Source organism: Brassica napus, chromosome A4 (genome assembly GCF_020379485.1).
Source record: "Brassica napus cultivar Da-Ae chromosome A4, Da-Ae, whole genome shotgun sequence".
NCBI lineage: Eukaryota > Viridiplantae > Streptophyta > Magnoliopsida > Brassicales > Brassicaceae > Brassica > Brassica napus.
In genome coordinates, this window is record NC_063437.1 from 4,746,005 (window position 1) to 4,754,906 (window position 8,902).

Genomic DNA, 8,902 nt, shown 5'->3' on the forward strand with positions numbered 1-8,902 from the left:
AAAATATATATTTCTAGAGAACTTTTCTATTAATGAGATTTGCAATATGAACACATCAGAATGTCTTTCAAAACTGTCATACACACGTTGTTTTTTCTTGTTTTGATTTTGAGTTACATAAAATTTAAAAGATATTTGTATGTTTGTCCTTTTGGATGAAGAATCGAATTATGTTTTTGAGTTTGCACACAAAAATGTTAATCGAATACACATTTTGCAGAGAGAGAGACATAAAATCGAAGAAATAACAGAGTATATTTGAAATCCTTCCTAAAACAAGAGGAAAAGTACGTAATTGTTTTACTCTTGCTTTAAACATAAAAGTCCATTAAAATCTAAAACAACTGAATTCTAACAAAATCAGTTGAACATTGAATAACAGGGGATTTTAATTCACTTTTACAAATACACAATTGAATAACACGTGATTTTGTTTGGGAATTAAAGTACATCTAATTCCATTAAATTACCATAGAAAGAATTGGAGAGAATTTTGTATATTGTAAAAAAAAATTGAAAAAAAATTGTCATAATGATTTTAAGAATCTAATGGATACAAGTAGTATTCTTAAAATCTTGTTTGAAGAGTTAAATAGTGGAGAATATAATTTTCTATAACACTAACTTTGATAGATTTATGAAATCATTAAAATTCAAACTTTTTGAATAACAAAAGATTTTATCTAGAATTATAAAATCATTGAACCAATAATAATAGATTTTAATAAAAATGTGAGAATTTATAAATCAATAGCACTAAATTATAAGAATTCTAATAGTCGTTACAAATCTAACTACCACTAACACCCCTAATATTAAGATGAGTTTATGAGTTTTTCTTACCAGAAAAAAAGCATACAAAAAATGACCAAAAATAAATTTTATGAAAGAAGTAAAAAATTTTCTACTTTTACTTTATAGATAGTTAAATATAAATAATTATTTAAATTAATAAAAAAAATTTTGAATAATATGTTTTCAATTCAAACTTGTTTTATTTTATCTCATTTTTTATTTTCTTTTTAAAATTCAAATTTTTATATTAAAACTGTACTCAAAACTTTTATTTTAAATCTTAAACTCTATCTTTCAAAATCTCACCCCTTAAATCTTAGTTGTAGACTAAATGAGTTAACCTTTTTTTTAACCTTTTATTCATTAATAAAGAGAATCATTAATAAAGAATTTTTTATTCTGTTAATTAAATATTTTAATCATTTTGACCGTTATATATTTTAATCATTTTGACCGTTAGTGATATCGTAGCGAATTTATCTTTGTTTGTCCAAAAAAAAAGCGAATTTATCTTTGCTTTTTTATGCGTGTGTATATGTACGCCTAGTTGGCAAGTTGTCATTTATTTAGTGTAATTGATGTTGCAACAAAACATTAAAAGCTCTGGAAGAATAGGAAACACACGGGGTAACTGTGGGGGTATTTGGAAGTGAAGTAGGAGCAAGGTGTGTAACTGCATGACATGACTTCCCTTCTTCATACATAAGCAACATCTCCTTGCATCACGCATCATCTCGTTAGTATTACTATTTACATGATGAAGGTCATGAGAGTTGGATTAGCATTGTCACTGCTCATTACCATAACGGTTCTTACCATAGTCACTTCACAGCAAGAGGACCAGCAACCACCTCCACCCATGTTACCCGAGGAAGAAGTGTGGGAGGATGCAGCAGAACATTCTTCTCGTCACTGGTGCAGCTGATACCGTGCAGAGCAGCAGTGGCTCCTTTCAGCCCTGTCCCACCAACTGAATCCTGTTGCGCTGCTATTGTCACACTTGGCCGCCCTTGCCTTTGCCTACTCGCCAATGGACCTCCACTCTCAGGCATTGACCGCTCCATGGCTCTTCAGCTTCCTCTGACATGCTCTGCTAATTTCCCTCCTTGCGATGTCATTACCTAGGAGTCTAGAACCGAACTATCATCTTTCTTTTTTTCATTTACCTTTCACTCTAAACTGTTCAGTCAGTCCTATACTTCCAAAATATTAATAAAGAAATGTGAATCCAATCAAAATCTCATTCATTTCCAATAACAGATACACTGTATCCCAACAGATAGAGCTTTGTTTGCAAACTGAATCTTCTTAGGGGAAGAAAACAAATCCAATCCATACCAACACTTGGAAGTACATTATTTTTAATAGAAAAGCAAAGATCAGCTGGGGCTGTGTGGGGGTGGGCGATAGCTCGTGACTGCGTGCAGCACGTTGATTGATTCTTAGATATATGCCTTCCTAGTGTTTCCCTGTAGAAAAATTGAAACAAAATGTGAGTAGAGAAGTTCTACTTCAAAAAGAATGAAGCTAAAAGATTGGCAGGAGTACCAGTGGATTGGGTCTGTGTTTGTAACCCAGCATCATTCGTTTCTTTTACTGCTCGTATATAGCATCCTCAGGGTTAACCTCTCCTGGAGCAGAAGCCCCAACTCCCAAGTTGTTAGTCTTTACATCGCCTGCCATCAAAGGGTCCCATACCCTTTCTGGAGCTTCCTATACCTTCACCTGTAACCCAATCCTCCAATCTTTTAAGCTCCTTATCTCCACAAAGGCACATGTTACAGAAAGAAAATAGGTCACAAGTTCACAGATAGAGCGAACCAAGTAAGCACCTTCTTTCCAACCCATTTTTGACAAGAGCTTGTGTCCAACAATATCTGCTTGTATCTTAGCCTTCTCAGCTGCCTCCTTTGTGGCTTTTTGTGCAGCTACATCGTCACACTTTGCAAGGAACTTATTTAGCTCCTCTGGTGGAATATAATCACCCATATGATGACCTCTCTTTCCAGGGTCTGTGGAGGGAGTTGCTGAAATCAAAACATGACTGGGCGATAAGACATCACATGCCTCAAACAAGAAACATAAACAGGATTCATTCTCACCAGATGGGCCTTGAAGAGAAGCTGGCGAGGGCATCTCGTCTTTTGACTGCCTAGGACGTCTCATCTTATCTTATTGGGCAGCCTTCTTCATGTAAAAATCCAGCATTGAAACAGGGTCTGCAGCCCTAGGCGCACCATAGGGGCATCACGTAGACACATGTAACCCATAATCAAAACTAGATGCCAATGATAAGAGGGAATCTAAGCAGATAAAAAGGCTAGCTGACATACTGCTGCTAGGCCTTGTAATTGAAAACTATAAATGTGTTTAGTTGTGACCACTACAAACATTTGCAACCTATGAAAACATGTGATATTATTATGAAAATTTTTAGAGAAATTCTCTTAGATGGCATTTTTAGTTTATTTTCACAAAATAGACTTCAAAGAAGAAAATAACCAAAATAAGTTTTATTGAAGAGTCAATATGCACTTATACACAAGGGTTAATTAATCTAAACTTAGGGTTTAGAGTTAAGTGTGGGAGTTTTGGGATTGGGTTTCAAATTTAAAAAAATAAAAAATAAATATTAAAAAAATCAAAATAAAAAGAGTCTATTTTGGTCATTTTATATTTTAGTGTTATTTTGTGACAAAACTTTTAAAATGGTTATTTTGCCCAATTTTTTATGTATTTTTTTAATATTCTACATACCTAATAATAAATCGCATTGTTTGAGATTCAAATTTGAAATTATATGGTTCAGAAACATTAATGAACTCTTAAATAACCATTGAACTAAGAAAGTGTCATGAGCTCAATAGAACAATCTTTATATTGCGCAAACACATTTTATAGTGATATTTTCACCCCACTTCTTTACACCAATCAAACTGCCACATAGGATTAATGAAAGAAGGGATTAAATTTAGAAGAAAAAAAAAGAAATATAACTTAAAGAAAAGGAACTAACGTTGTTGCCGTAGACGGCTTCTTCTTGTTAATTACTTGAACACTAGGATAAGATCCGCGCCTTGCGCGGGATTAAGTTATTATTTTTATTATATTTTGGAGAATGAAACAATAGTTTGGCTTCATTTGGATTACGGGTGTTCAATCCGAATATCGGGTTGGTTTCGGTTCGGTTCGGTTTTTTTCGGTATTTGGTTAGTAAAATATAACTACTATGCTAAATCCATATTTACTTTGACTTTAGTCTTTCACATACTTTTGAAAGATTTCAACTGGACGACTAAATTGATCAGCCAATCTTATTGCTTTAAATCATTAGTGTTTATATATATATTATTTAGTTTGAATATTTATTAAATAAAAATTCATATGCGTTATATTTTATGATCATTTGTAACTTATTATAAAAAAAAAAATCTATTGATCACAAAATTTTCAGAGTGGGAATATTCAAATTTCTAATAATATATAGACGTTTTCAAAAATTCAAATATAACATATAAGAAAAAATATAAATGTTTTTATTATATATTTAATGTGATTTTTTAATATCTTTCAATAATATAAAATTAAAAAAAAGAACTAAGATACCAAAATTGTTATCAAATATTTATTATTCATAATAATTAATTTTCATATGTACGTTAATCATATTAGGTAATTTCGTAGCTTCTAATTAAGGAAAGTGCAAAAAACATTTTGGTAGATTATTTATCAATTCGATAGTTAGTTTAATAAAAAATATAATGTAAGTCAAGATGGACCAACCTATTTTTCTAAGAATAGTATATTTTATATAGTCATTTATTAAATGAGAATTTATAATCATACAGTTCTATGTTCATTCATATCATTTTATAACTGAATATTTAAATCATCGATAACAAAATTTTCAATGTGAAATCTTTAATAAGTTTATAATTTATAAATGTTTTTGAAAATTCATTGAAAGTTTTAATATTAAAATATTTATGTAATCTTATGGTATATAGTATAATCTATATATATATATAAATATATATGTTTTATTATTAAATAATATTTTTTACTCATATGGTTTTAAAATAATGTGTAGCTTCTTATAATATTAAATAAAAGTTCATATTAATACAATTTTATGATCATTTGTAACTTATTATGACAAAAAAATAATCTATTGATCACAAAATTTTCAGAGTGGGGATCTTCAAATTTCTAATAATTTATAGACGTTTTGAAAAATTCAAAATATAACATATAAGAAAAATTATAAATGTTTTTATTATATATTTAATGTGATTTTAAATATATTTTAATAATATAAAATTAAAAAAAGAACTAAGATACAAAAATTGGGGGGCACGATCTATTTCTCCCTCGGAACTATCGCATAGCGCTGTATCCCCACAGAGTTTGGTGGTCATCCTCTTTCTCCATAGATCGAAAGTTTCAAACTTTATTACACCTGGATACAAAGATGATGATCGTTTTACACCTGCATTGAAAGTTCGAAATCCTTTTACACCCAAAACTGGTTTACTGTTGGTTTACTGTATATAAATTAAACCTGATCATCCTATAACCAATTATATACTTGATTAAACCAAAACAACCCATTAAATTATCAATTACAACCCGATTATCCAAATCTAAATACCCGAGTTCTGGGTTTCTTCATCGACAAAAAAAAAGTAACCTTAAGAACGAACCCTAAAAACAAAATCACCTAAATCTTTGAAATTGAGAGGAGATTTTCGAGGGTTTCTAGTTGATTACATCTGTTATCAATGTCTGTTGTGTCGTTTCATGAAGTGCCTTCTCTTGTTGACGAATCTGACGATGAAGAAGCTATGGAGCGAAACGCCTTTCGAATCGAGGAAGTTGTGGCTGGTTTCATTGATGAGGCTCCAATCCGTCATGGTTTCATTGGCACACCAACAACTCTTGACCGCCTCCTTGATGATCCACTCGAATTTCCAGACACATTGCTCATCTTTAGTGTTCTTTGTCACGATCTCTCTCTTATTCTCCCCAAATATGAGTTTCCCCAATTCGATTTTTAGGGTTCTTCCTCAGTTATTGCGAATTTAAAACAAACATAAAAGGATTCTCGGGTCGGGTCGTAGATAACCATTTTGTTAGGTTTACAAATGGTTTGGTTTAAGAAAATTTGGTTTACTATTGGTTCGAGTATACAGACCGACAATTTCAACGGTATGGAGATATAGATTTCGAACTTCGGATCCAGGTGTAATAAGGTTTGAAACTTTCAATCTAGGGAGAAAGAGGATGACCACCAAACTCTGTGGAGATACAGCGCTATGCAATAGTTCCGAGGGGGAAATAGATCGTGCCCCCCAAAAATTGCTATCAAATATTTATTATTCATTATAATTAATTTTCACATATACGTTAATCATATTAGGTAATTTCGTAGCTTTTATTTAAGGAAAGTGCAAAACATTTTTTGGTACGTTATTTATCAATTCGATAGTTAGTTTAATAAAAAGTGTAATATAAGTTAAGATGGACCAACCTATTTTTCTAGGAATAGTATATTTTGTATAGTTATTTATTAAATAAGAATTTATAATCATACGGTTCTATGATCGTTCATATCGTTTTATAACAAAATATTTAAATCATCGATAACAAAATTTTCAATCTGAAATCTTTAATAAGTTTATAATTTATAAATGTTCTTGAAAATTCATTGAAAGTTTAAATATTAAAATATTTATGTAATCTTATGGTATATAGTGTTTAATATATATATATATATATATTTTATTATTAAATGATATTTTTTACTCATATGGTTTTAAAATCATGTGTATCTTCTTATAATAAAAATGTTAAACCATTGATCATTAATTTTTAACATAATAATTTTAATAGTTTTAGTCATTTATTGTCGTTTTTAAAAATTCAAAATATAACATATACGAAAAAATCTAAATTTTATTTTTATAGCTAATTTGATTGTTTAATTTATTTTAATAATATAAAATTAAACAAAAAATGATGGAGGAGATATACATTGTTATCAAATCTTTATTATTAAACTCATTAATTGTCATATATATATTAGTCATTTATGGTAATTCCGTAGGTTTTATTTAAGGAAAGAAAATATCATATCATATCATCATATCATATAGTTTGACCAACTTATATATCTAACAACATATAAAAAATCGAATGTGGACCTACTTATTTTTTAATTGAATGTAATTGACTACCTAATTGAGTGTCACCTATGCATTGGGGCCTCTTTTAATTAATACAAAATTGAGGTTACATCTTTTCAAATGTTCCTCAATTAATATATAAGGGATAAAAGTTCATATTAATACAATTTTTTGATCATTTGTAACTTATTATGACAAAAAAATAATCTATTGATCACAAAATTTTCAGAGTGGGGAACTTCAAATTTCTAATAATTTATAGACGTTTTGAAAAATTCAAAATATAACATATAAGAAAAATTATAAATGTTTTTATTATATATTTAATGTGATTTTTAAATATATTTTAATAATATAAAATTAAAAAAAAGAACTAAGATACCAAAATTGTTATCAAATATTTATTATTCATTATAATTAATTTTCACATATACGTTAATCATATTAGGTAATTTCGTAGTTTTTATTTAAGGAAAGTGCAAAACATTTTTTGGTATGTTATTTATCAATTCGGTAGTTAGTTTAATAAAAAGTGTAATATAAGTTAAGATGGACCAACCTATTTTTCTATGAATAGTATATTTTGTATAGTTATTTATTAAATAAGAATTTATAATCATACGGTTCTATGATCGTTCATATCGTTTTATAACAAAATATTTAAATCATCGATAACAAAATTTTCAATCTGAAATCTTTAATAAGTTTATAATTTATAAATGTTCTTGAAAATTCATTGAAAGTTTAAATATTAAAATATTTATGTAATCTTATGGTATATAGTGTTTAATATATATATATATATATTTATTTTATTATTAAATGATATTTTTACTCATATGGTTTTAAAATCATGTGTATCTTCTTATAATAAAAATGTTAAACCATTGATCATTAATTTTTAACATAATAATTTTAATAGTTTTAGTCATTTATTGTCGTTTTTAAAAATTCAAAATATAACATATACGAAAAAATCTAAATTTTATTTTTATAGCTAATTTGATTGTTTAATTTATTTTAATAATATAAAATTAAACAAAAAAATGATGGAAGAGATATACATTGTTATCAAATCTTTATTACTAAAATCATTAATTGTCATATATATATTAGTCATTTATGGTAATTCCGTAGGTTTTATTTAAGGAAAGAAAATATCATATCATATCATTATATCATATAGTTTGACCAACTTATGTATCTAACAACATATAAAAATCGAATGTGGACCTACTTATTTTTCAATTGAATGTAATTGACTACCTAATTGAGTGCCACCTATGTATTGGAGCCTCTTTTAATTAATACAAAATTGAGGTTACATCTTTTCAAATGTTCCTCAATTAATATATAAGGGATTCTAATATCTTTCACAGAAAATAATACAAGGGTTTGTCAAGTTCGGGTCTCCAAAATCTATGCTTTCAAAATCTTATTTCAGTTTAACCTTCTCCATAATTAAACTTGAGATTAATTATGTTAATTGAGTGATGATGTATCTCAAATAAACCAGTAAGTTATGTGAAAAATTATTTAGGAGTTTCTGGGAAGAAGAAGAAGACGCCGATGGATTAAGAAGAAAAAATCAGATCAAAACTGTTAACGGCAGCGTAGTTTAACAACGTTAATTCCTTTTTTTAAGCTATATTTCTTTTTTTCTCTAAATTTAATCATTTTTTCATTAATCCTATGTGGCAGTTTGATTGGTGTAAAGAAGTAGGGTGAATTATAAAATTCACCTTAGGAGGTGAACCCAAGTTCTGTCCTTTTGTGCTGTAAACACACAAGCTTTTGGCTTTGTATGATTGATAGTACTTGCGTAAAATAATATGCTGACATTTATACTAATAGAGGACTGCAGATGGCTGCCAAGATTGGAAGTACTTGAATGTGTGTTGTGTTGATCAGACGAGACCAAG

General features: G+C 28.5%; 1 pseudogene; it reads right to left on the reverse strand.

Moving 5' to 3' along the window:
• Positions 1–239: 239 nt before the first annotated feature.
• On the reverse strand, positions 240–5,708 carry LOC106448067 (annotated as a pseudogene).
• Positions 5,709–8,902: the final 3,194 nt, after the last annotated feature.